The 25,131-nt window shown below is 48.6% G+C and overlaps 32 non-coding genes across 32 annotated transcripts; all 32 read right to left on the bottom strand.

Annotated features, from left to right (window-relative positions):
* Positions 1–460: 460 nt before the first annotated feature.
* On the bottom strand, positions 461–533 carry trnar-acg (transfer RNA arginine (anticodon ACG)). The gene has a single exon. It is a non-coding gene; the product is annotated as a tRNA-Arg (tRNA).
* A 241-nt stretch (positions 534–774) lies between these two features.
* On the bottom strand, positions 775–846 carry trnah-gug (transfer RNA histidin (anticodon GUG)). Its single transcript has one exon. It is a non-coding gene; the product is annotated as a tRNA-His (tRNA).
* Positions 847–1,574: 728 nt separating this feature from the next.
* trnar-acg (transfer RNA arginine (anticodon ACG)) lies at positions 1,575–1,647 on the bottom strand. Its single transcript has one exon. It is a non-coding gene; the product is annotated as a tRNA-Arg (tRNA).
* A 1,032-nt stretch (positions 1,648–2,679) lies between these two features.
* On the bottom strand, positions 2,680–2,752 carry trnar-acg (transfer RNA arginine (anticodon ACG)). The gene has a single exon. It is a non-coding gene; the product is annotated as a tRNA-Arg (tRNA).
* Positions 2,753–2,985: 233 nt separating this feature from the next.
* On the bottom strand, positions 2,986–3,057 carry trnah-gug (transfer RNA histidin (anticodon GUG)). The gene has a single exon. It is a non-coding gene; the product is annotated as a tRNA-His (tRNA).
* A 728-nt stretch (positions 3,058–3,785) lies between these two features.
* On the bottom strand, positions 3,786–3,858 carry trnar-acg (transfer RNA arginine (anticodon ACG)). Its single transcript has one exon. It is a non-coding gene; the product is annotated as a tRNA-Arg (tRNA).
* A 1,338-nt stretch (positions 3,859–5,196) lies between these two features.
* On the bottom strand, positions 5,197–5,268 carry trnah-gug (transfer RNA histidin (anticodon GUG)). Its single transcript has one exon. It is a non-coding gene; the product is annotated as a tRNA-His (tRNA).
* Positions 5,269–5,987: 719 nt separating this feature from the next.
* Positions 5,988–6,060, bottom strand: trnar-acg (transfer RNA arginine (anticodon ACG)). The gene has a single exon. It is a non-coding gene; the product is annotated as a tRNA-Arg (tRNA).
* A 241-nt stretch (positions 6,061–6,301) lies between these two features.
* Positions 6,302–6,373, bottom strand: trnah-gug (transfer RNA histidin (anticodon GUG)). Its single transcript has one exon. It is a non-coding gene; the product is annotated as a tRNA-His (tRNA).
* Positions 6,374–7,101: 728 nt separating this feature from the next.
* On the bottom strand, positions 7,102–7,174 carry trnar-acg (transfer RNA arginine (anticodon ACG)). Its single transcript has one exon. It is a non-coding gene; the product is annotated as a tRNA-Arg (tRNA).
* A 1,032-nt stretch (positions 7,175–8,206) lies between these two features.
* On the bottom strand, positions 8,207–8,279 carry trnar-acg (transfer RNA arginine (anticodon ACG)). The gene has a single exon. It is a non-coding gene; the product is annotated as a tRNA-Arg (tRNA).
* Positions 8,280–8,512: 233 nt separating this feature from the next.
* trnah-gug (transfer RNA histidin (anticodon GUG)) lies at positions 8,513–8,584 on the bottom strand. The gene has a single exon. It is a non-coding gene; the product is annotated as a tRNA-His (tRNA).
* Positions 8,585–9,312: 728 nt separating this feature from the next.
* Positions 9,313–9,385, bottom strand: trnar-acg (transfer RNA arginine (anticodon ACG)). The gene has a single exon. It is a non-coding gene; the product is annotated as a tRNA-Arg (tRNA).
* A 1,338-nt stretch (positions 9,386–10,723) lies between these two features.
* trnah-gug (transfer RNA histidin (anticodon GUG)) lies at positions 10,724–10,795 on the bottom strand. The gene has a single exon. It is a non-coding gene; the product is annotated as a tRNA-His (tRNA).
* Positions 10,796–11,523: 728 nt separating this feature from the next.
* On the bottom strand, positions 11,524–11,596 carry trnar-acg (transfer RNA arginine (anticodon ACG)). The gene has a single exon. It is a non-coding gene; the product is annotated as a tRNA-Arg (tRNA).
* A 1,030-nt stretch (positions 11,597–12,626) lies between these two features.
* On the bottom strand, positions 12,627–12,699 carry trnar-acg (transfer RNA arginine (anticodon ACG)). Its single transcript has one exon. It is a non-coding gene; the product is annotated as a tRNA-Arg (tRNA).
* A 1,030-nt stretch (positions 12,700–13,729) lies between these two features.
* On the bottom strand, positions 13,730–13,802 carry trnar-acg (transfer RNA arginine (anticodon ACG)). Its single transcript has one exon. It is a non-coding gene; the product is annotated as a tRNA-Arg (tRNA).
* Positions 13,803–14,837: 1,035 nt separating this feature from the next.
* Positions 14,838–14,910, bottom strand: trnar-acg (transfer RNA arginine (anticodon ACG)). Its single transcript has one exon. It is a non-coding gene; the product is annotated as a tRNA-Arg (tRNA).
* A 1,344-nt stretch (positions 14,911–16,254) lies between these two features.
* trnah-gug (transfer RNA histidin (anticodon GUG)) lies at positions 16,255–16,326 on the bottom strand. Its single transcript has one exon. It is a non-coding gene; the product is annotated as a tRNA-His (tRNA).
* A 728-nt stretch (positions 16,327–17,054) lies between these two features.
* On the bottom strand, positions 17,055–17,127 carry trnar-acg (transfer RNA arginine (anticodon ACG)). The gene has a single exon. It is a non-coding gene; the product is annotated as a tRNA-Arg (tRNA).
* A 241-nt stretch (positions 17,128–17,368) lies between these two features.
* Positions 17,369–17,440, bottom strand: trnah-gug (transfer RNA histidin (anticodon GUG)). The gene has a single exon. It is a non-coding gene; the product is annotated as a tRNA-His (tRNA).
* A 722-nt stretch (positions 17,441–18,162) lies between these two features.
* trnar-acg (transfer RNA arginine (anticodon ACG)) lies at positions 18,163–18,235 on the bottom strand. The gene has a single exon. It is a non-coding gene; the product is annotated as a tRNA-Arg (tRNA).
* A 1,344-nt stretch (positions 18,236–19,579) lies between these two features.
* On the bottom strand, positions 19,580–19,651 carry trnah-gug (transfer RNA histidin (anticodon GUG)). Its single transcript has one exon. It is a non-coding gene; the product is annotated as a tRNA-His (tRNA).
* Positions 19,652–20,379: 728 nt separating this feature from the next.
* Positions 20,380–20,452, bottom strand: trnar-acg (transfer RNA arginine (anticodon ACG)). Its single transcript has one exon. It is a non-coding gene; the product is annotated as a tRNA-Arg (tRNA).
* Positions 20,453–20,693: 241 nt separating this feature from the next.
* trnah-gug (transfer RNA histidin (anticodon GUG)) lies at positions 20,694–20,765 on the bottom strand. The gene has a single exon. It is a non-coding gene; the product is annotated as a tRNA-His (tRNA).
* Positions 20,766–21,493: 728 nt separating this feature from the next.
* Positions 21,494–21,566, bottom strand: trnar-acg (transfer RNA arginine (anticodon ACG)). Its single transcript has one exon. It is a non-coding gene; the product is annotated as a tRNA-Arg (tRNA).
* A 234-nt stretch (positions 21,567–21,800) lies between these two features.
* trnah-gug (transfer RNA histidin (anticodon GUG)) lies at positions 21,801–21,872 on the bottom strand. Its single transcript has one exon. It is a non-coding gene; the product is annotated as a tRNA-His (tRNA).
* Positions 21,873–22,600: 728 nt separating this feature from the next.
* trnar-acg (transfer RNA arginine (anticodon ACG)) lies at positions 22,601–22,673 on the bottom strand. Its single transcript has one exon. It is a non-coding gene; the product is annotated as a tRNA-Arg (tRNA).
* Positions 22,674–22,914: 241 nt separating this feature from the next.
* Positions 22,915–22,986, bottom strand: trnah-gug (transfer RNA histidin (anticodon GUG)). The gene has a single exon. It is a non-coding gene; the product is annotated as a tRNA-His (tRNA).
* A 728-nt stretch (positions 22,987–23,714) lies between these two features.
* Positions 23,715–23,787, bottom strand: trnar-acg (transfer RNA arginine (anticodon ACG)). The gene has a single exon. It is a non-coding gene; the product is annotated as a tRNA-Arg (tRNA).
* Positions 23,788–24,021: 234 nt separating this feature from the next.
* Positions 24,022–24,093, bottom strand: trnah-gug (transfer RNA histidin (anticodon GUG)). Its single transcript has one exon. It is a non-coding gene; the product is annotated as a tRNA-His (tRNA).
* A 728-nt stretch (positions 24,094–24,821) lies between these two features.
* Positions 24,822–24,894, bottom strand: trnar-acg (transfer RNA arginine (anticodon ACG)). Its single transcript has one exon. It is a non-coding gene; the product is annotated as a tRNA-Arg (tRNA).
* Between the last annotated feature and the right edge of the window lie 237 nt (positions 24,895–25,131).

Below are 25,131 nucleotides of genomic sequence, written 5' to 3'. Positions count from 1 at the left end.
GACACAAATTATGATTCTTGCCTTTGTGTCCCCGAAGCAGAACAAGGCCAGTCACTCTCACACTTTCAATGGTCCTAAATCAAGTTCAAATAGGTACTCATCCGCCCCCAAACGGCTTTGAAGTGACTATACTCGCACCAGCTTGTATTGATGGCATGCAGCACATGCATTTTCACTCGTTTGCGTCAAATCCTTGTATGGTCACACCATAGCCAGCTTTTTCTTTTTTCTACCGGTGAAGAAAAGCATTCCCTTTTCCCAAGCGCTTTCAATACCTGCTGCAGCAAAACGTTCATTCAGGCGCTTCCTTCTTGGTATCTGCGCAACGGTGAGGAATCAAAGTAGGAGCTTTGGTGAAAAGGGCATAAGGCCTGTTCTTTTAGTTTGGCGCGCTACGCTCAACAGCTTGACAGACATCTTTCCCTCATCGCCCAAATACAGAATTGGTTAAATGGATGCTAGAGCCAGCCAGGAGTCGAACCTGGAATCTTCTGATCCGTAGTCAGACGCGTTATCCATTGCGCCACTGGCCCAAGGTGCTTGCTGCTTGCCATGTCACCGACCCAGGACACTCGCTCGGAGCGAAAGAAGTGATGGGGAAACAGCAGACACAGGTCTTCCTCTTACATAGGTTTACTAACCGAGACTATATATCTAAACGCTCTTTTTAAACAAAGACGTGGGGGAGCAGCTCTGCGCATGGCACTGGTCGCGTATAGCGTATAAGCACGGCGTGCAACGTCCCTTGTCTTCACATAGGGACAATGAAAAATGTGCCGTAACCCGGATTCGAACCGGGGTTGCTGCGACCACAACGCAGAGTACTAACCACTATACGATCACGGCTCGCCACTTCTCGCTGGACGCACGAGAGGTGGTGGCTACGGGTGTTCTGACCTGTGCTGTGCCACATGAATAAACTGCGAACGTAAGTTCCCAGCCTCTCTCCCTTTTTCTAAGCTGTCCCAATTTCCAAACAAGCCATTTTCCACCTTGTTTTCTCTGCCATATTTCAAGGGGCGTCACTTTTTTATTTGGTTATGACAATATTGTTGAGCGTTTTACAAGAATGGCGCGGAAGGGCTACTCATTCCCTGCATAGTGTCCTTTTTCGGACACAAATTATGATTCTTGCCTTTGTGTCCTCGAAGCAGAACAAGGCCAGTCACTCTCACACTTTCAATGGTCCTAAATCAAGTTCAAATAGGTACTCATCCGCCCCCAAACGGCTTTGAAGTGACTATACTCGCACCAGCTTGTATTGATGGCATGCAGCACATGCATTTTCACTCGTTTGCGTCAAATCCTTGTATGGTCACACCATAGCCAGCTTTTTCTTTTTTCTACCGGTGAAGAAAAGAATTCCCTTTTCCCAAGCGCTTTCAATACCTGCTGCAGCAAAACGTTCATTCAGGCGCTTCCTTCTTGGTATCTGCGCAACAGTGAGGAATCAAAGTAGGAGCTTTGGTGAAAAGGGCATAAGGCCTGTTCTTTTAGTTTGGCGCGCTACGCTCAACTACTTGACAGACATCTTTCCCTCATCGCCCAAATACAGAATTGGTTAAATGGATGATCGAGCCAGCCAGGAGTCGAACCTGGAATCTTCTGATCCGTAGTCAAACGCGTTATCCATTGCGCCACTGGCCCAAGGTGTTTGCTGCTTGCCATGTCACCGACCCAGGACACTCGCTCGGAGCGAAAGAAGTGATGGAGAAACAGCAGACAAAAGTCTTCCTCTTTCACAGGTTTACTAACCGAGACTATATATCTAAACGCTCTTTTTAAACAGAGACGGGGGGTAGTAGCTCTGCGCATGGCACTGGTCGCGTATAGCGTATACGCACGGCGTGCAATGTCCCTTGTCTGCACATAGGGACAACGAAAAACATGCCTTGACCCGGATTCGAACCGGGGTTGCTGCGACCACAACGCAGAGTACTAACCACTATACGATCACGGCTCGCCACTTCTCGCTGGACGCACGAGAGGTGGTGTCCACGGGTGTTCTGACCTGTGCTGTGCCACATGAATAAACTGCGAACGTAAGTTCCCAGCCTCTCTCCCTTTGTCTAAGCCGTCCCAATTTCCAAACAAGCCTTTTTCCACCTTGTTTTCTCTGCCACATTTCAAGGGGCGTCACTTTTTTATTTGGTTATGACAAGATTGTTGAGCGTTTTACAAGAATGGCGCGGAAGGGCTATGCATAGTGTCCTTTTTCGGACACAAATTATGATTCTTGCCTTTGTGTCCCCGAAGCAGAACAAGGCCAGTCACTCTCACACTTTCAATGGTCCTAAATCAAGTTAAAATAGGTACTCATCCGCCCCAAAACGGCTTTGAAGTGACTATACTCGCACCAGCTTGTATTGATGGCATGCAGCACATGCATTTTCACTCGTTTGCGTCAAATCCTTGTATGGTCACACCATAGCCAGCTTTTTCTTTTTTCTACCGGTGAAGAAAAGCATTCCCTTTTCCCAAGCTCTTTCAATACCTGCTGCAGCAAAACGTTCATTCAGGCGCTTCCTTCTTGGTATCTGCGCAACGGTGAGGAATCAAAGTAGGAGCTTTGGTGAAAAGGGCATAAGGCCTGTTCTTTTAGTTTGGCGCGCTACGCTCAACTGCTTGACAGACATCTTTCCCTCATCGCCCAAATACAGAATTGGTTAAATGGATGCTCGAGCCAGCCAGGAGTCGAACCTGGAATCTTCTGATCCGTAGTCAGACGCGTTATCCATTGCGCCACTGGCCCAAGGTGTTTGCTGCTTTCCATGTCACCGACCCAGGACACTCGCTCGGAGCGAAAGAAGTGATGGGGAAACAGCAGACAGTGGTCTTCCTCTTTCACAGGTTTACTAACCGAGACTATATATCTAAACGCTCTTTTTAAACAGAGACGGGGGGAGTAGCTCTGCGCATGGCACTGATCGCGTATACGCACGGTGCGCAACGTCCCTTGTCTGCACATAGGGACAACGAAAAATGTGCCGTGACCCGGATTCGAACCGGGGTTGCTGCGACCACAACGCAGAGTACTAACCACTATACGATCACGGCACGCCACTTCTCCCTGGACACACGAGAGGAGGTGGCCACGGGTGTTCTGACCTGTGCTGTGCCACATGAATAAACTGCGAACGTAAGTTCCCAGCCTCTCTCCCTTTGTCTAAGCCGTCCCAATTTCCAAACAAGCCATTTTCCACCTTGTTTTCTCTGCCACATTTCAAGGGGCGTCACTTTTTTATTTGGTTATGACAAGATTGTTGAGCGTTTTACAAGAATGGCGCGGAAGGGCTACTCATTCCCTGCATAGTGTCCTTTTTCGGACACAAATTATGATTCTTGTCTTTGTGTCCCCGAAGCAGAACAAGGCCAGTCACTCTCACACTTTCAATGGTCCTAAATCAAGTTCAAATAGGTACTCATCCGCCCCCAAACGGCTTTGAAGTGACTATACTCGCACCAGCTTGTATTGATGGCATGCAGCACATGCATTTTCACTCGTTTGCGTCAAATCCTTGTATGGTCACACCATAGCCAGCTTTTTCTTTTTTCTACCGGTGAAGAAAAGCATTCCCTTTTCCCAAGCTCTTTCAATACCTGCTGCAGCAAAACGTTCATTCAAGCGCTTCCTTCATGGTATCTGCGCAACGGTGAGGAATCAAAGTAGGAGCTTTGGTGAAAAGGGCATAAGGCCTGTTCTTTTAGTTTGGCGCGCTACGCTCAACTGCTTGACAGACATCTTTCCCTCATCGCCCAAATACAGAATTGGTTAAATGGATGCTCGAGCCAGCCAGGAGTCGAACCTGGAATCTTCTGATCCGTAGTCAGACGCGTTATCCATTGCGCCACTGGCCCAAGGTGTTTGCTGCTTGCCATGTCACCGACCCAGGACACTCGCTCGGAGCGAAAGAAGTGATGGGGAAACAGCAGACACAGGTCTTCCTCTTTCATAGGTTTACTAACCGAGACTATATATCTAAACGCTCTTTTTAAACAAAGACGGGGGGGAGCAGATCTGCGCATGGCACTGGTCGCGTATAGCGTATAAGCACGGCGTGCAACGTCCCTTGTCTTCACATAGGGACAACGAAAAACATGCCTTGACCCGGATTCGAACCGGGGTTGCTGCGACCACAACGCAGAGTACTAACCACTATACGATCACGGCTCGCCACTTCTCGCTGGACACACGAGAGGTGGTGGCCACGGGTGTTCTGACCTGTGCTGTGCCACATGAATAAACTGCGAACGTAAGTTCCCAGCCTCTCTCCCTTTGTCTAAGCCGTCCCAATTTCCAAACAAGCCATTTTCCACCTTGTTTTCTCTGCCACATTTCAAGGGGCGTCACTTTTTTATTTGGTTATGACAAGATTGTTGAGCGTTTTACAAGAATGGCGCGGAAGGGCTATGCATAGTGTCCTTTTTCGGACACAAATTATGATTCTTGCCTTTGTGTCCCCGAAGCAGAACAAGGCCAGTCACTCTCACACTTTCAATGGTCCTAAATCAAGTTCAAATAGGTACTCATCCGCCCCAAAACGGCTTTGAAGTGACTATACTCGCACCAGCTTGTATTGATGGCATGCAGCACATGCATTTTCACTCGTTTGCGTCAAATCCTTGTATGGTCACACCATAGCCAGCTTTTTCTTTTTTCTACCGGTGAAGAAAAGCATTCCCTTTTCCCAAGCTCTTTGAATACCTGCTGCAGCAAAACGTTCATTCAGGCGCTTCCTTCTTGGTATCTGCGCAACGGTGAGGAATCAAAGTAGGAGCTTTGGTGAAAAGGGCATAAGGCCTGTTCTTTTAGTTTGGCGCGCTACGCTCAACTGCTTGACAGACATCTTTCCCTCATCGCCAAAATACAGAATTGGTTAAATGGATGCTCGAGCCAGGAAGGAGTCGAACCTGGAATCTTCTGATCCGTAGTCAGACGCGTTATCCATTGCGCCACTGGCCCAAGGTGTTTGCTGCTTTCCATGTCACCGACCCAGGACACTCGCTCGGAGCGAAAGAAGTGATGGGGAAACAGCAGACAGTGGTCTTCCTCTTTCACAGGTTTACTAACCGAGACTATATATCTAAACGCTCTTTTTAAACAGAGACGGGGGGAGTAGCTCTGCGCATGGCACTGATCGCGTATACGCACGGTGCGCAACGTCCCTTGTCTGCACATAGGGACAACGAAAAATGTGCCGTGACCCGGATTCGAACCGGGGTTGCTGCGACCACAACGCAGAGTACTAACCACTATACGATCACGGCACGCAACTTCTCCCTGGACACACGAGAGGAGGTGGCCACGGGTGTTCTGACCTGTGCTGTGCCACATGAATAAACTGCGAACGTAAGTTCCCAGCCTCTCTCCCTTTGTCTAAGCCGTCCCAATTTCCAAACAAGCCATTTTCCACCTTGTTTTCTCTGCCACATTTCAAGGGGCGTCACTTTTTTATTTGGTTATGACAAGATTGTTGAGCGTTTTACAAGAATGGCGCGGAAGGGCTATGCATAGTGTCCTTTTTCGGACACAAATTATGATTCTTGCCTTTGTGTCCCCGAAGCAGAACAAGGCCAGTCACTCTCACACTTTCAATGGTCCTAAATCAAGTTCAAATAGGTACTCATCCGCCCCCAAACGGCTTTGAAGTGACTATACTCGCACCAGCTTGTATTGATGGCATGCAGCACATGCATTTTCACTCGTTTGCGTCAAATCCTTGTATGGTCACACCATAGCCAGCTTTTTCTTTTTTCTACCGGTGAAGAAAAGCATTCCCTTTTCCCAAGCGCTTTCAATACCTGCTGCAGCAAAACGTTCATTCAGGCGCTTCCTTCTTGGTATCTGCGCAACGGTGAGGAATCAAAGTAGGAGCTTTGGTGAAAAGGGCATAAGGCCTGTTCTTTTAGTTTGGCGCGCTACGCTCAACAGCTTGACAGACATCTTTCCCTCATCGCCCAAATACAGAATTGGTTAAATGGATGCTAGAGCCAGCCAGGAGTCGAACCTGGAATCTTCTGATCCGTAGTCAGACGCGTTATCCATTGCGCCACTGGCCCAAGGTGCTTGCTGCTTGCCATGTCACCGACCCAGGACACTCGCTCGGAGCGAAAGAAGTGATGGGGAAACAGCAGACACAGGTCTTCCTCTTACATAGGTTTACTAACCGAGACTATATATCTAAACGCTCTTTTTAAACAAAGACGTGGGGGAGCAGCTCTGCGCATGGCACTGGTCGCGTATAGCGTATAAGCACGGCGTGCAACGTCCCTTGTCTTCACATAGGGACAATGAAAAATGTGCCGTAACCCGGATTCGAACCGGGGTTGCTGCGACCACAACGCAGAGTACTAACCACTATACGATCACGGCTCGCCACTTCTCGCTGGACGCACGAGAGGTGGTGGCTACGGGTGTTCTGACCTGTGCTGTGCCACATGAATAAACTGCGAACGTAAGTTCCCAGCCTCTCTCCCTTTTTCTAAGCTGTCCCAATTTCCAAACAAGCCATTTTCCACCTTGTTTTCTCTGCCATATTTCAAGGGGCGTCACTTTTTTATTTGGTTATGACAATATTGTTGAGCGTTTTACAAGAATGGCGCGGAAGGGCTACTCATTCCCTGCATAGTGTCCTTTTTCGGACACAAATTATGATTCTTGCCTTTGTGTCCTCGAAGCAGAACAAGGCCAGTCACTCTCACACTTTCAATGGTCCTAAATCAAGTTCAAATAGGTACTCATCCGCCCCCAAACGGCTTTGAAGTGACTATACTCGCACCAGCTTGTATTGATGGCATGCAGCACATGCATTTTCACTCGTTTGCGTCAAATCCTTGTATGGTCACACCATAGCCAGCTTTTTCTTTTTTCTACCGGTGAAGAAAAGAATTCCCTTTTCCCAAGCGCTTTCAATACCTGCTGCAGCAAAACGTTCATTCAGGCGCTTCCTTCTTGGTATCTGCGCAACAGTGAGGAATCAAAGTAGGAGCTTTGGTGAAAAGGGCATAAGGCCTGTTCTTTTAGTTTGGCGCGCTACGCTCAACTACTTGACAGACATCTTTCCCTCATCGCCCAAATACAGAATTGGTTAAATGGATGATCGAGCCAGCCAGGAGTCGAACCTGGAATCTTCTGATCCGTAGTCAAACGCGTTATCCATTGCGCCACTGGCCCAAGGTGTTTGCTGCTTGCCATGTCACCGACCCAGGACACTCGCTCGGAGCGAAAGAAGTGATGGAGAAACAGCAGACAAAAGTCTTCCTCTTTCACAGGTTTACTAACCGAGACTATATATCTAAACGCTCTTTTTAAACAGAGACGGGGGGTAGTAGCTCTGCGCATGGCACTGGTCGCGTATAGCGTATACGCACGGCGTGCAATGTCCCTTGTCTGCACATAGGGACAACGAAAAACATGCCTTGACCCGGATTCGAACCGGGGTTGCTGCGACCACAACGCAGAGTACTAACCACTATACGATCACGGCTCGCCACTTCTCGCTGGACGCACGAGAGGTGGTGTCCACGGGTGTTCTGACCTGTGCTGTGCCACATGAATAAACTGCGAACGTAAGTTCCCAGCCTCTCTCCCTTTGTCTAAGCCGTCCCAATTTCCAAACAAGCCTTTTTCCACCTTGTTTTCTCTGCCACATTTCAAGGGGCGTCACTTTTTTATTTGGTTATGACAAGATTGTTGAGCGTTTTACAAGAATGGCGCGGAAGGGCTATGCATAGTGTCCTTTTTCGGACACAAATTATGATTCTTGCCTTTGTGTCCCCGAAGCAGAACAAGGCCAGTCACTCTCACACTTTCAATGGTCCTAAATCAAGTTAAAATAGGTACTCATCCGCCCCAAAACGGCTTTGAAGTGACTATACTCGCACCAGCTTGTATTGATGGCATGCAGCACATGCATTTTCACTCGTTTGCGTCAAATCCTTGTATGGTCACACCATAGCCAGCTTTTTCTTTTTTCTACCGGTGAAGAAAAGCATTCCCTTTTCCCAAGCTCTTTCAATACCTGCTGCAGCAAAACGTTCATTCAGGCGCTTCCTTCTTGGTATCTGCGCAACGGTGAGGAATCAAAGTAGGAGCTTTGGTGAAAAGGGCATAAGGCCTGTTCTTTTAGTTTGGCGCGCTACGCTCAACTGCTTGACAGACATCTTTCCCTCATCGCCCAAATACAGAATTGGTTAAATGGATGCTCGAGCCAGCCAGGAGTCGAACCTGGAATCTTCTGATCCGTAGTCAGACGCGTTATCCATTGCGCCACTGGCCCAAGGTGTTTGCTGCTTTCCATGTCACCGACCCAGGACACTCGCTCGGAGCGAAAGAAGTGATGGGGAAACAGCAGACAGTGGTCTTCCTCTTTCACAGGTTTACTAACCGAGACTATATATCTAAACGCTCTTTTTAAACAGAGACGGGGGGAGTAGCTCTGCGCATGGCACTGATCGCGTATACGCACGGTGCGCAACGTCCCTTGTCTGCACATAGGGACAACGAAAAATGTGCCGTGACCCGGATTCGAACCGGGGTTGCTGCGACCACAACGCAGAGTACTAACCACTATACGATCACGGCACGCCACTTCTCCCTGGACACACGAGAGGAGGTGGCCACGGGTGTTCTGACCTGTGCTGTGCCACATGAATAAACTGCGAACGTAAGTTCCCAGCCTCTCTCCCTTTGTCTAAGCCGTCCCAATTTCCAAACAAGCCATTTTCCACCTTGTTTTCTCTGCCACATTTCAAGGGGCGTCACTTTTTTATTTGGTTATGACAAGATTGTTGAGCGTTTTACAAGAATGGCGCGGAAGGGCTACTCATTCCCTGCATAGTGTCCTTTTTCGGACACAAATTATGATTCTTGTCTTTGTGTCCCCGAAGCAGAACAAGGCCAGTCACTCTCACACTTTCAATGGTCCTAAATCAAGTTCAAATAGGTACTCATCCGCCCCCAAACGGCTTTGAAGTGACTATACTCGCACCAGCTTGTATTGATGGCATGCAGCACATGCATTTTCACTCGTTTGCGTCAAATCCTTGTATGGTCACACCATAGCCAGCTTTTTCTTTTTTCTACCGGTGAAGAAAAGCATTCCCTTTTCCCAAGCTCTTTCAATACCTGCTGCAGCAAAACGTTCATTCAAGCGCTTCCTTCATGGTATCTGCGCAACGGTGAGGAATCAAAGTAGGAGCTTTGGTGAAAAGGGCATAAGGCCTGTTCTTTTAGTTTGGCGCGCTACGCTCAACTGCTTGACAGACATCTTTCCCTCATCGCCCAAATACAGAATTGGTTAAATGGATGCTCGAGCCAGCCAGGAGTCGAACCTGGAATCTTCTGATCCGTAGTCAGACGCGTTATCCATTGCGCCACTGGCCCAAGGTGTTTGCTGCTTGCCATGTCACCGACCCAGGACACTCGCTCGGAGCGAAAGAAGTGATGGGGAAACAGCAGACACAGGTCTTCCTCTTTCATAGGTTTACTAACCGAGACTATATATCTAAACGCTCTTTTTAAACAAAGACGGGGGGGAGCAGATCTGCGCATGGCACTGGTCGCGTATAGCGTATAAGCACGGCGTGCAACGTCCCTTGTCTTCACATAGGGACAACGAAAAACATGCCTTGACCCGGATTCGAACCGGGGTTGCTGCGACCACAACGCAGAGTACTAACCACTATACGATCACGGCTCGCCACTTCTCGCTGGACACACGAGAGGTGGTGGCCACGGGTGTTCTGACCTGTGCTGTGCCACATGAATAAACTGCGAACGTAAGTTCCCAGCCTCTCTCCCTTTGTCTAAGCCGTCCCAATTTCCAAACAAGCCATTTTCCACCTTGTTTTCTCTGCCACATTTCAAGGGGCGTCACTTTTTTATTTGGTTATGACAAGATTGTTGAGCGTTTTACAAGAATGGCGCGGAAGGGCTATGCATAGTGTCCTTTTTCGGACACAAATTATGATTCTTGCCTTTGTGTCCCCGAAGCAGAACAAGGCCAGTCACTCTCACACTTTCAATGGTCCTAAATCAAGTTCAAATAGGTACTCATCCGCCCCAAAACGGCTTTGAAGTGACTATACTCGCACCAGCTTGTATTGATGGCATGCAGCACATGCATTTTCACTCGTTTGCGTCAAATCCTTGTATGGTCACACCATAGCCAGCTTTTTCTTTTTTCTACCGGTGAAGAAAAGCATTCCCTTTTCCCAAGCTCTTTGAATACCTGCTGCAGCAAAACGTTCATTCAGGCGCTTCCTTCTTGGTATCTGCGCAACGGTGAGGAATCAAAGTAGGAGCTTTGGTGAAAAGGGCATAAGGCCTGTTCTTTTAGTTTGGCGCGCTACGCTCAACTGCTTGACAGACATCTTTCCCTCATCGCCAAAATACAGAATTGGTTAAATGGATGCTCGAGCCAGGAAGGAGTCGAACCTGGAATCTTCTGATCCGTAGTCAGACGCGTTATCCATTGCGCCACTGGCCCAAGGTGTTTGCTGCTTTCCATGTCACCGACCCAGGACACTCGCTCGGAGCGAAAGAAGTGATGGGGAAACAGCAGACAGTGGTCTTCCTCTTTCACAGGTTTACTAACCGAGACTATATATCTAAACGCTCTTTTTAAACAGAGACGGGGGGAGTAGCTCTGCGCATGGCACTGATCGCGTATACGCACGGTGCGCAACGTCCCTTGTCTGCACATAGGGACAACGAAAAATGTGCCGTGACCCGGATTCGAACCGGGGTTGCTGCGACCACAACGCAGAGTACTAACCACTATACGATCACGGCACGCAACTTCTCCCTGGACACACGAGAGGAGGTGGCCACGGGTGTTCTGACCTGTGCTGTGCCACATGAATAAACTGCGAACGTAAGTTCCCAGCCTCTCTCCCTTTGTCTAAGCCGTCCCAATTTCCAAACAAGCCATTTTCCACCTTGTTTTCTCTGCCACATTTCAAGGGGCGTCACTTTTTTATTTGGTTATGACAAGATTGTTGAGCGTTTTACAAGAATGGCGCGGAAGGGCTACTCATTCCCTGCATAGTGTCCTTTTTCGGACACAAATTATGATTCTTGTCTTTGTGTCCCCGAAGCAGAACAAGGCCAGTCACTCTCACACTTTCAATGGTCCTAAATCAAGTTCAAATAGGTACTCATCCGCCCCCAAACGGCTTTGAAGTGACTATACTCGCACCAGCTTGTATTGATGGCATGCAGCACATGCATTTTCACTCGTTTGCGTCAAATCCTTGTATGGTCACACCATAGCCAGCTTTTTCTTTTTTCTACCGGTGAAGAAAAGCATTCCCTTTTCCCAAGCTCTTTCAATACCTGCTGCAGCAAAACGTTCATTCAAGCGCTTCCTTCTTGGTATCTGCGCAACGGTGAGGAATCAAAGTAGGAGCTTTGGTGAAAAGGGCATAAGGCCTGTTCTTTTAGTTTGGCGCGCTACGCTCAACTGCTTGACAGACATCTTTCCCTCATCGCCCAAATACAGAATTGGTTAAATGGATGCTCGAGCCAGCCAGGAGTCGAACCTGGAATCTTCTGATCCGTAGTCAGACGCGTTATCCATTGCGCCACTGGCCCAAGGTGTTTGCTGCTTGCCATGTCACCAACCCAGGACACTCGCTCGGAGCGAAAGAAGTGATGGGGAAACAGCAGACACAGGTCTTCCTCTTTCATAGGTTTACTAACCGAGACTATATATCTAAACGCTCTTTTTAAACAAAGACGGGGGGGAGCAGCTCTGCGCATGGCACTGGTCGCGTATAGCGTATAAGCAGGGCGTGCAACGTCCCTTGTCTTCACATAGGGACAACGAAAAACATGCCTTGACCCGGATTCGAACCGGGGTTGCTGCGACCACAACGCAGAGTACTAACCACTATACGATCACGGCTCGCCACTTCTCGCTGGACGCACGAGAGGTGGTGGCCACGGGTGTTCTGACCTGTGCTGTGCCACATGAATAAACTGCGAACGTAAGTTCCCAGCCTCTCTCCCTTTGTCTAAGCCGTCCCAATTTCCAAACAAGCCATTTTCCACCTTGTTTTCTCTGCCACATTTCAAGGGGCGTCACTTTTTTATTTGGTTATGACAAGATTGTTGAGCGTTTTACAAGAATGGCGCGGAAGGGCTATGCATAGTGTCCTTTTTCGGACACAAATTATGATTCTTGCCTTTGTGTCCCCGAAGCAGAACAAGGCCAGTCACTCTCACACTTTCAATGGTCCTAAATCAAGTTCAAATAGGTACTCATCCGCCCCCAAACGGCTTTGAAGTGACTATACTCGCACCAGCTTGTATTGATGGCATGCAGCACATGCATTTTCACTCGTTTGCGTCAAATCCTTGTATGGTCACACCATAGCCAGCTTTTTCTTTTTTCTACCGGTGAAGAAAAGCATTCCCTTTTCCCAAGCGCTTTCAATACCTGCTGCAGCAAAACGTTCATTCAGGCGCTTCCTTCTTGGTATCTGCGCAACGGTGAGGAATCAAAGTAGGAGCTTTGGTGAAAAGGGCATAAGGCCTGTTCTTTTAGTTTGGCGCTACGCTCAACTACTTGACAGACATCTTTCCCTCATCGCCCAAATACAGAATTGGTTAAATGGATGATCGAGCCAGCCAGGAGTCGAACCTGGAATCTTCTGATCCGTAGTCAAACGCGTTATCCATTGCGCCACTGGCCCAAGGTGTTTGCTGCTTGCCATGTCACCGACCCAGGACACTCGCTCGGAGCGAAAGAAGTGATGGAGAAACAGCAGACAAAAGTCTTCCTCTTTCACAGGTTTACTAACCGAGACTATATATCTAAACGCTCTTTTTAAACAGAGACGGGGGGTAGTAGCTCTGCGCATGGCACTGGTCGCGTATAGCGTATACGCACGGCGTGCAATGTCCCTTGTCTGCACATAGGGACAACGAAAAACATGCCTTGACCCGGATTCGAACCGGGGTTGCTGCGACCACAACGCAGAGTACTAACCACTATACGATCACGGCTCGCCACTTCTCGCTGGACGCACGAGAGGTGGTGGCCACGGGTGTTCTGACCTGTGCTGTGCCACATGAATAAACTGCAGACGTAAGTTCCCAGCCTCTCTCCCTTTGTCTAAGCCGTCCCAATTTCCAAACAAGCCATTTTCCACCTTGTTTTCTCTGCCACATTTCAAGGGGCGTCACTTTTTTATTTGGTTATGACAAGATTGTTGAGCGTTTTACAAGAATGGCGCGGAAGGGCTATGCATAGTGTCCTTTTTCGGACACAAATTATGATTCTTGCCTTTGTGTCCCCAAAGCAGAACAAGGCCAGTCACTCTCACACTTTCAATGGTCCTAAATCAAGTTAAAATAGGTACTCATCCGCCCCAAAACGGCTTTGAAGTGACTATACTCGCACCAGCTTGTATTGATGGCATGCAGCACATGCATTTTCACTCGTTTGCGTCAAATCCTTGTATGGTCACACCATAGCCAGCTTTTTCTTTTTTCTACCGGTGAAGAAAAGCATTCCCTTTTCCCAAGCGCTTTCAATACCTGCTGCAGCAAAACGTTCATTCAGGCGCTTCCTTCTTGGTATCTGCGCAACGGTGAGGAATCAAAGTAGGAGCTTTGGTGAAAAGGGCATAAGGCCTGTTCTTTTAGTTTGGCGCTACGCTCAACTACTTGACAGACATCTTTCCCTCATCGCCCAAATACAGAATTGGTTAAATGGATGATCGAGCCAGCCAGGAGTCGAACCTGGAATCTTCTGATCCGTAGTCAAACGCGTTATCCATTGCGCCACTGGCCCAAGGTGTTTGCTGCATGCCATGTCACCGACCCAGGACACTCGCTCGGAGCGAAAGAAGTGATGGGGAAACAGCAGACAAAAGTCTTCCTCTTTCACAGGTTTACTAACCGAGACTATATATCTAAACGCTCTTTTTAAACAGAGACGGGGGGGAGTAGCTCTGCGCATGGCACTGGTCGCGTATAGCGTATACGCATGGCGTGCAATGTCCCTTGTCTGCACATAGGGACAACGAAAAACATGCCTTGACCCGGATTCGAACCGGGGTTGCTGCGACCACAACGCAGAGTACTAACCACTATACGATCACGGCTCGCCACTTCTCGCTGGACGCACGAGAGGTGGTGGCCACGGGTGTTCTGACCTGTGCTGTGCCACATGAATAAACTGCGAACGTAAGTTCCCAGCCTCTCTCCCTTTGTCTAAGCCGTCCCAATTTCCAAACAAGCCATTTTCCACCTTGTTTTCTCTGCCACATTTCAAGGGGCGTCACTTTTTTATTTGGTTATGAAGAGATTGTTGAGCGTTTTACAAGAATGGCGCGAAAGGGCTACTCATTCCCTGCATAGTGTCCTTTTTCGGACACAAATTATGATTCTTGCCTTTGTGTCCCCGAAGCAGAACAAGGCCAGTCACTCTCACACTTTCAATGGTCCTAAATCAAGTTCAAATAGGTACTCATCCGCCCCCAAACGGCTTTGAAGTGACTATACTCGCACCAGCTTGTATTGATGGCATGCAGCACACTTTTCACCCGTTTGCGTCAAATCCTTGTATGGTCACACCATAGCCAGCTTTTTCTTTTTTCTACCTGTGAAGAAAAGCATTCCCTTTTCCCAAGCTCTTTCAATACCTGCTGCAGCAAAACGTTCATGCAGGCGCTTCCTTTTGGTATCTGCGCAACGGTGAGGAATCAAAGTAGGAGCTTTGGTGAAAAGGGCATAAGGCCTGTTCTTTTAGTTTGGCGCTACGCTCAACTACTTGACAGACATCTTTCCCTCATCGCCCAAATACAGAATTGGTTAAATGGATGATCGAGCCAGCCAGGAGTCGAACCTGGAATCTTCTGATCCGTAGTCAAACGCGTTATCCATTGCGCCACTGGCCCAAGGTGTTTGCTGCATGCCATGTCACCGACCCAGGACACTCGCTCGGAGCGAAAGAAGTGATGGGGAAACAGCAGACAAAAGTCTTCCTCTTTCACAGGTTTACTAACCGAGACTATATATCTAAACGCTCTTTTTAAACAGAGACGGGGGGGAGTAGCTCTGCGCATGGCACTGGTCGCGTATAGCGTATACGCATGGCGTGCAATGTCCCTTGTCTGCACATAGGGACAACGAAAAACATGCCTTGACCCGGATTCGAACCGGGGTTGCTGCGACCACAACGCAGAGTACTAACCACTATACGATCACGGCTCGCCACTTCTCGCTGGACGCACGAGAGGTGGTGGCCACGGGTGTTCTGACCTGTGCTGTGCCACATGAATAAACTGCGAACGTAAGTTCCCAGCCTCTCTCCCTTTGTCTAAGCCGTCCCAATTTCCAAACAAGCCATTTTCCACCTTGTTTTCTCTGCCACATTTCAAGGGGCGTCACTTTTTTATTTGGTTATGAAGAGATTGTTGACCGTTTTACAAGAATGGCGCGAAAGGGCTACTCATTCCCTGCATAGTGTCCTTTTTCGGACACAAATTATGATTCTTGCCTTTGTGTCCCCGAAGCAGAACAAGGCCAGTCACTCTCACACTTTCAATGGTCCTAAATCAAGTTCAAATAGGTACTCATCCGCCCCCAAAAGGCTTTGAAGTGACTATACTCGCACCAGCTTGTATTGATGGCATGCAGCACACTTTTCACTCGTTTGCGTCAAATCCTTGTATGGTCACACCATAGCCAGCTTTTTCTTTTTTCTACCGGTGAAGAAAAGCATTCCCTTTTCCCAAGCTCTTTCAATACCTGCTGCAGCAAAACGTTCATGCAGGCGCTTCCTTTTGGTATCTGCGCAACGGTGAGGAATCAAAGTAGGAGCTTTGGTGAAAAGGGCATAAGGCCTGTTCTTTTAGTTTGGCGCGCTACGCTCAACAGCTTGACAGACATCTTTCCCTCATCGCCCAAATACAGAATTGGTTAAATGGATGCTAGAGCCAGCCAGGAGTCGAACCTGGAATCTTCTGATCCGTAGTCAGACGCATTATCCATTGCGCCACTTGCCCAAGGTGTTTGCTGCTTGCCATGTCACCGACCCAGGACACTCGCTCGGAGCGAAAGAAGTGACGGGGAAACAGCAGACAGTGGTCTTCCTCTTTCACAGGTTTACTAACCGAGACTATATATCTAAACGCTCTTTTTAAACAGAGAGGGGGGGGAGTAGCTCTGCGCATGTCACTGGTCGCCTATACGCGCGGCGTGCAACGTCCCTTGTCTGCACATAGGGACAACGAAAAATGTGCCGTGACCCGGATTCGAACCGGGGTTGCTGCGACCACAACGCATAGTACTAACCACTATACGATCACGGCTCGCCACTTCTCGCTGGACGCACGAGAGGTGGTGGCCACGGGTGTTCTGTCCTGTGCTGTGCCACATGAATAAACTGCGAACGTAAGTTCCCAGCCTCTCTCCCTTTGTCTAAGCCGTCCCAATTTCCAAACAAGCCATTTTCCACCTTGTTTTCTCTGCCACATTTCAAGGGGCGTCACTTTTTTATTTGGTTATGACAAGATTGTTGAGCGTTTTACAAGAATGGCGCGGAAGGGCTACTCATTCCATCCATAGTGTCCTTTTTTGGACACAAATTATGATTCTTGCCTTTGTGTCCCCGAAGCAGAACAAGGCCAGTCACTCTCACACTTTCAATGGTCCTAAATCAAGTTCAAATAGGTACTCATCCGCCCCCAAACGGCTTTGAAGTGACTATACTCGCACCAGCTTGTATTGATGGCATGCAGCACATGTATTTTCACTCGTTTGCGTCAAATCCTTGTATGGTCACACCATAGCCAGCTTTTTCTTTTTTCTACCGGTGAAGAAAAGCATTCCCTTTTCCCAAGCTCTTTCAATACCTGCTGCAGCAAAACATTCATTCAGGCGCTTCCTTCTTGGTATCTGCGCAACGGTGAGGAATCAAAGTAGGAGCTTTGGTGAAAAGGGCATAAGGCCTGTTCTTTTAGTTTGGCGCGCTACGCTCAACTAATTGACAGACATCTTTCCCTCATCGCCCAAATACAGAATTGGTTAAATGGATGCTCGAGCCAGCCAGGAGTCGAACCTGGAATCTTCTGATCCGTAGTCAGAAGCATTATCCATTTCGCCACTGGCCCAAGGTGTTTGCTGCTTGCCATGTCACCGACCCAGGACACTCGCTCGGAGCGAAAGAAGTGACGGGGAAACAGCAGACAGTGGTCTTCCTCTTTCACAGGTTTACTAACCGAGACTATATATCTAAACGCTCTTTTTAAACAGAGAGGGGGGGGAGTAGCTCTGCGCATGTCACTGGTCGCGTATAGCGTATACGCACGGCGCGCAACGTCCCTTGTCTGCACATAGGGACAACGAAAAATGTGCCGTGACCCGGATTCGAACCGGGGTTGCTGCGACCACAACGCAGAGTACTAACCACTATACGATCACGGCTCGCCACTTCTCGCTGGACGCACGAGAGGTGGTGGCCACGGGTGTTCTGTCCTGTGCTGTGCCACATGAATAAACTGCGAACGTAAGTTCCCAGCCTCTCTCCCTTTGTCTAAGCCGTCCCAATTTCCAAACAAGCCATTTTCCACCTTGTTTTCTCTGCCACATTTCAAGGGGCGTCACTTTTTTATTTGGTTATGACAAGATTGTTGAGCGTTTTACAAGAATGGCGCGGAAGGGCTACTCATTCCATCCATAGTGTCCTTTTTTGGACACAAATTATGATTCTTGCCTTTGTGTCCCCGAAGCAGAACAAGGCCAGTCACTCTCACACTTTCAATGGTCCTAAATCAAGTTCAAATAGGTACTCATCCGCCCCCAAACGGCTTTGAAGTGACTATACTCGCACCAGCTTGTATTGATGGCATGCAGCACACTTTTCACCCGTTTGCGTCAAATCCTTGTATGGTCACACCATAGCCAGCTTTTTCTTTTTTCTACCTGTGAAGAAAAGCATTCCCTTTTCCCAAGCTCTTTCAATACCTGCTGCAGCAAAACGTTCATGCAGGCGCTTCCTTTTGGTATCTGCGCAACGGTGAGGAATCAAAGTAGGAGCTTTGGTGAAAAGGGCATAAGGCCTGTTCTTTTAGTTTGGCGCTACGCTCAACTACTTGACAGACATCTTTCCCTCATCGCCCAAATACAGAATTGGTTAAATGGATGATCGAGCCAGCCAGGAGTCGAACCTGGAATCTTCTGATCCGTAGTCAAACGCGTTATCCATTGCGCCACTGGCCCAAGGTGTTTGCTGCATGCCATGTCACCGACCCAGGACACTCGCTCGGAGCGAAAGAAGTGATGGGGAAACAGCAGACAAAAGTCTTCCTCTTTCACAGGTTTACTAACCGAGACTATATATCTAAACGCTCTTTTTAAACAGAGACGGGGGGGAGTAGCTCTGCGCATGGCACTGGTCGCGTATAGCGTATACGCATGGCGTGCAATGTCCCTTGTCTGCACATAGGGACAACGAAAAACATGCCTTGACCCGGATTCGAACCGGGGTTGCTGCGACCACAACGCAGAGTACTAACCACTATACGATCACGGCTCGCCACTTCTCGCTGGACGCACGAGAGGTGGTGGCCACGGGTGTTCTGACCTGTGCTGTGCCACATGAATAAACTGCGAACGTAAGTTCCCAGCCTCTCTCCCTTTGTCTAAGCCGTCCCAATTTCCAAACAAGCCATTTTCCACCTTGTTTTCTCTGCCACATTTCAAGGGGCGTCACTTTTTTATTTGGTTATGAAGAGATTGTTGACCGTTTTACAAGAATGGCGCGAAAGGGCTACTCATTCCCTGCATAGTGTCCTTTTTCGGACACAAATTATGATTCTTGCCTTTGTGTCCCCGAAGCAGAACAAGGCCAGTCACTCTCACACTTTCAATGGTCCTAAATCAAGTTCAAATAGGTACTCATCCGCCCCCAAAAGGCTTTGAAGTGACTATACTCGCACCAGCTTGTATTGATGGCATGCAGCACACTTTTCACTCGTTTGCGTCAAATCCTTGTATGGTCACACCATAGCCAGCTTTTTCTTTTTTCTACCGGTGAAGAAAAGCATTCCCTTTTCCCAAGCTCTTTCAATACCTGCTGCAGCAAAACGTTCATGCAGGCGCTTCCTTTTGGTATCTGCGCAACGGTGAGGAATCAAAGTAGGAGCTTTGGTGAAAAGGGCATAAGGCCTGTTCTTTTAGTTTGGCGCGCTACGCTCAACAGCTTGACAGACATCTTTCCCTCATCGCCCAAATACAGAATTGGTTAAATGGATGCTAGAGCCAGCCAGGAGTCGAACCTGGAATCTTCTGATCCGTAGTCAGACGCATTATCCATTGCGCCACTTGCCCAAGGTGTTTGCTGCTTGCCATGTCACCGACCCAGGACACTCGCTCGGAGCGAAAGAAGTGACGGGGAAACAGCAGACAGTGGTCTTCCTCTTTCACAGGTTTACTAACCGAGACTATATATCTAAACGCTCTTTTTAAACAGAGAGGGGGGGGAGTAGCTCTGCGCATGTCACTGGTCGCCTATACGCGCGGCGTGCAACGTCCCTTGTCTGCACATAGGGACAACGAAAAATGTGCCGTGACCCGGATTCGAACCGGGGTTGCTGCGACCACAACGCATAGTACTAACCACTATACGATCACGGCTCGCCACTTCTCGCTGGACGCACGAGAGGTGGTGGCCACGGGTGTTCTGTCCTGTGCTGTGCCACATGAATAAACTGCGAACGTAAGTTCCCAGCCTCTCTCCCTTTGTCTAAGCCGTCCCAATTTCCAAACAAGCCATTTTCCACCTTGTTTTCTCTGCCACATTTCAAGGGGCGTCACTTTTTTATTTGGTTATGACAAGATTGTTGAGCGTTTTACAAGAATGGCGCGGAAGGGCTACTCATTCCATCCATAGTGTCCTTTTTTGGACACAAATTATGATTCTTGCCTTTGTGTCCCCGAAGCAGAACAAGGCCAGTCACTCTCACACTTTCAATGGTCCTAAATCAAGTTCAAATAGGTACTCATCCGCCCCCAAACGGCTTTGAAGTGACTATACTCGCACCAGCTTGTATTGATGGCATGCAGCACATGTATTTTCACTCGTTTGCGTCAAATCCTTGTATGGTCACACCATAGCCAGCTTTTTCTTTTTTCTACCGGTGAAGAAAAGCATTCCCTTTTCCCAAGCTCTTTCAATACCTGCTGCAGCAAAACATTCATTCAGGCGCTTCCTTCTTGGTATCTGCGCAACGGTGAGGAATCAAAGTAGGAGCTTTGGTGAAAAGGGCATAAGGCCTGTTCTTTTAGTTTGGCGCGCTACGCTCAACTAATTGACAGACATCTTTCCCTCATCGCCCAAATACAGAATTGGTTAAATGGATGCTCGAGCCAGCCAGGAGTCGAACCTGGAATCTTCTGATCCGTAGTCAGAAGCATTATCCATTTCGCCACTGGCCCAAGGTGTTTGCTGCTTGCCATGTCACCGACCCAGGACACTCGCTCGGAGCGAAAGAAGTGACGGGGAAACAGCAGACAGTGGTCTTCCTCTTTCACAGGTTTACTAACCGAGACTATATATCTAAACGCTCTTTTTAAACAGAGAGGGGGGGGAGTAGCTCTGCGCATGTCACTGGTCGCGTATAGCGTATACGCACGGCGCGCAACGTCCCTTGTCTGCACATAGGGACAACGAAAAATGTGCCGTGACCCGGATTCGAACCGGGGTTGCTGCGACCACAACGCAGAGTACTAACCACTATACGATCACGGCTCGCCACTTCTCGCTGGACGCACGAGAGGTGGTGGCCACGGGTGTTCTGTCCTGTGCTGTGCCACATGAATAAACTGCGAACGTAAGTTCCCAGCCTCTCTCCCTTTGTCTAAGCCGTCCCAATTTCCAAACAAGCCATTTTCCACCTTGTTTTCTCTGCCACATTTCAAGGGGCGTCACTTTTTTATTTGGTTATGACAAGATTGTTGAGCGTTTTACAAGAATGGCGCGGAAGGGCTACTCATTCCATCCATAGTGTCCTTTTTTGGACACAAATTATGATTCTTGCCTTTGTGTCCCCGAAGCAGAACAAGGCCAGTCACTCTCACACTTTCAATGGTCCTAAATCAAGTTCAAATAGGTACTCATCCGCCCCCAAACGGCTTTGAAGTGACTATACTCGCACCAGCTTGTATTGATGGCATGCAGCACATGTATTTTCACTCGTTTGCGTCAAATCCTTGTATGGTCACACCATAGCCAGCTTTTTCTTTTTTCTACCGGTGAAGAAAAGCATTCCCTTTTCCCAAGCTCTTTGAATACCTGCTGCAGCAAAACATTCATTCAGGCGCTTCCTTCTTGGTATCTGCGCAACGGTGAGGAATCAAAGTAGGAGCTTTGGTGAAAAGGGCATAAGGCCTGTTCTTTTAGTTTGGCGCGCTACGCTCAACTAATTGACAGACATCTTTCCCTCATCGCCCAAATACAGAATTGGTTAAATGGATGCTCGAGCCAGCCAGGAGTCGAACCTGGAATCTTCTGATCCGTAGTCAGACGCATTATCCATTGCGCCACTGGCCCAAGGTGTTTGCTGCTTGCCATGTCACCGACCCAGGACACTCGCTCGGAGCGAAAGAAGTGACGGGGAAACAGCAGACAGTGGTCTTCCTCTTTCACAGGTTTACTAACCGAGACTATATATCTAAACGCTCTTTTTAAACAGAGAGGGGGGGGAGTAGCTCTGCGCATGTCACTGGTCGCCTATACGCGCGGCGTGCAACGTCCCTTGTCTGCACATAGGGACAACGAAAAATGTGCCGTGACCCGGATTCGAACCGGGGTTGCTGCGACCACAACGCATAGTACTAACCACTATACGATCACGGCTCGCCACTTCTCGCTGGACGCACGAGAGGTGGTGGCCACGGGTGTTCTGTCCTGTGCTGTGCCACATGAATAAACTGCGAACGTAAGTTCCCAGCCTCTCTCCCTTTGTCTAAGCCGTCCCAATTTCCAAACAAGCCATTTTCCACCTTGTTTTCTCTGCCACATTTCAAGGGGCGTCACTTTTTTATTTGGTTATGACAAGATTGTTGAGCGTTTTACAAGAATGGCGCGGAAGGGCTACTCATTCCATCCATAGTGTCCTTTTTTGGACACAAATTATGATTCTTGCCTTTGTGTCCCCGAAGCAGAACAAGGCCAGTCACTCTCACACTTTCAATGGTCCTAAATCAAGTTCAAATAGGTACTCATCCGCCCCCAAACGGCTTTGAAGTGACTATACTCGCACCAGCTTGTATTGATGGCATGCAGCACATGTATTTTCACTCGTTTGCGTCAAATCCTTGTATGGTCACACCATAGCCAGCTTTTTCTTTTTTCTACCGGTGAAGAAAAGCATTCCCTTTTCCCAAGCTCTTTCAATACCTGCTGCAGCAAAACATTCATTCAGGCGCTTCCTTCTTGGTATCTGCGCAACGGTGAGGAATCAAAGTAGGAGCTTTGGTGAAAAGGGCATAAGGCCTGTTCTTTTAGTTTGGCGCGCTACGCTCAACTAATTGACAGACATCTTTCCCTCATCGCCCAAATACAGAATTGGTTAAATGGATGCTCGAGCCAGCCAGGAGTCGAACCTGGAATCTTCTGATCCGTAGTCAGAAGCATTATCCATTTCGCCACTGGCCCAAGGTGTTTGCTGCTTGCCATGTCACCGACCCAGGACACTCGCTCGGAGCGAAAGAAGTGACGGGGAAACAGCAGACAGTGGTCTTCCTCTTTCACAGGTTTACTAACCGAGACTATATATCTAAACGCTCTTTTTAAACAGAGAGGGGGGGGAGTAGCTCTGCGCATGTCACTGGTCGCGTATAGCGTATACGCACGGCGCGCAACGTCCCTTGTCTGCACATAGGGACAACGAAAAATGTGCCGTGACCCGGATTCGAACCGGGGTTGCTGCGACCACAACGCAGAGTACTAACCACTATACGATCACGGCTCGCCACTTCTCGCTGGACGCACGAGAGGTGGTGGCCACGGGTGTTCTGTCCTGTGCTGTGCCACATGAATAAACTGCGAACGTAAGTTCCCAGCCTCTCTCCCTTTGTCTAAGCCGTCCCAATTTCCAAACAAGCCATTTTCCACCTTGTTTTCTCTGCCACATTTCAAGGGGCGTCACTTTTTTATTTGGTTATGACAAGATTGTTGAGCGTTTTACAAGAATGGCGCGGAAGGGCTACTCATTCCATCCATAGTGTCCTTTTTTGGACACAAATTATGATTCTTGCCTTTGTGTCCCCGAAGCAGAACAAGGCCAGTCACTCTCACACTTTCAATGGTCCTAAATCAAGTTCAAATAGGTACTCATCCGCCCCCAAACGGCTTTGAAGTGACTATACTCGCACCAGCTTGTATTGATGGCATGCAGCACATGTATTTTCACTCGTTTGCGTCAAATCCTTGTATGGTCACACCATAGCCAGCTTTTTCTTTTTTCTACCGGTGAAGAAAAGCATTCCCTTTTCCCAAGCTCTTTGAATACCTGCTGCAGCAAAACATTCATTCAGGCGCTTCCTTCTTGGTATCTGCGCAACGGTGAGGAATCAAAGTAGGAGCTTTGGTGAAAAGGGCATAAGGCCTGTTCTTTTAGTTTGGCGCGCTACGCTCAACTAATTGACAGACATCTTTCCCTCATCGCCCAAATACAGAATTGGTTAAATGGATGCTCGAGCCAGCCAGGAGTCGAACCTGGAATCTTCTGATCCGTAGTCAGACGCATTATCCATTGCGCCACTGGCCCAAGGTGTTTGCTGCTTGCCATGTCACCGACCCAGGACACTCGCTCGGAGCGAAAGAAGTGACGGGGAAACAGCAGACAGTGGTCTTCCTCTTTCACAGGTTTACTAACCGAGACTATATATCTAAACGCTCTTTTTAAACAGAGAGGGGGGGGAGTAGCTCTGCGCATGTCACTGGTCGCGTATACGCGCGGCGTGCAACGTCCCTTGTCTGCACATAGGGACAACGAAAAATGTGCCGTGACCCGGATTCGAACCGGGGTTGCTGCGACCACAACGCAGAGTACTAACCACTATACTATCACGGCTCGCCACTTCTCGCTGGACACACGAGAGGTGGTGGCCACGGGTGTTCTGACCTGTGCTGTGCCACGTGAATAAACTGCGAACGTAAGTTCCCAGCCTCTCTCCCTTTGTCTAAGCCGTCCCAATTTCCAAGCAAGCCATTTTCCACCTTGTTTTCTCTGCCATATTTCAAGGGGCGTCACTTTTTTATTTGGTTATGACAAGATTGTTGAGCGTTTTACAAGAATGGCGCGGAAGGGCTACTCATTCCCTGCATAGTGTCCTTTTTCGGACACAAATTATGATTCTTGCCTTTGTGTCCCCGAAGCAGAACAAGGCCAGTCACTCTCACACTTTCAATGGTCCTAAATCAAATTCAAATAGGTACTCATCCGCCCCCAAACGGCTTTGAAGTGACTATACTCGCACCAGCTTGAATTGATGGCATGCAGCACATGCATTTTCACTCGTTTGCGTCAAATCCTTGTATGGTCACACCATAGCCAGCTTTTTCTTTTTTCTACCGGTGAAGAAAAGCATTCCCTTTTCCCAAGCTCTTTCAATACCTGCTGCAGCAAAACGTTCATTCAGGCGCTTCCTTCTTGGTATCTGCGCAACGGTGAGGAATCAAAGTAGGAACTTTGGTGAAAAGGGCATAAGGCCTGTTCTTTTAGTTTGGCGCGCTACGCTCAACTGCTTGACAGACATCTTTCCCTCATCGCCCAAATACAGAATTGGTTAAATGGATGCTCGAGCCAGCCAGGAGTCGAACCTGGAATCTTCTGATCCGTAGTCAGACGCGTTATCCATTGCGCCACTGGCCCAAGGTGTTTGCTGTTTGCCATGTCACTGACCCAGGACACTCGCTCGGAGCGAAAGAAGCGATAGGGAAACAGCAGTCATCCTCTTTCACAGGTTTACTAACCGAGACTATATATCTAAAGGCTCTTTTTAAACAGAGACGAAGGGGAGTAACTCTGCGCATGGCACTGGTCGCGTATAGCGTATACGCACGGCACGCAACGTCCCTTGTCTGCACATAGGGACAACGAAAAATGTGC

This window comes from Osmerus eperlanus, chromosome 19 (assembly GCF_963692335.1).
Source record: "Osmerus eperlanus chromosome 19, fOsmEpe2.1, whole genome shotgun sequence".
NCBI classification, from domain to species: domain Eukaryota; kingdom Metazoa; phylum Chordata; class Actinopteri; order Osmeriformes; family Osmeridae; genus Osmerus; species Osmerus eperlanus.
This window is presented reverse-complemented; position numbering and strand designations above follow the sequence as displayed.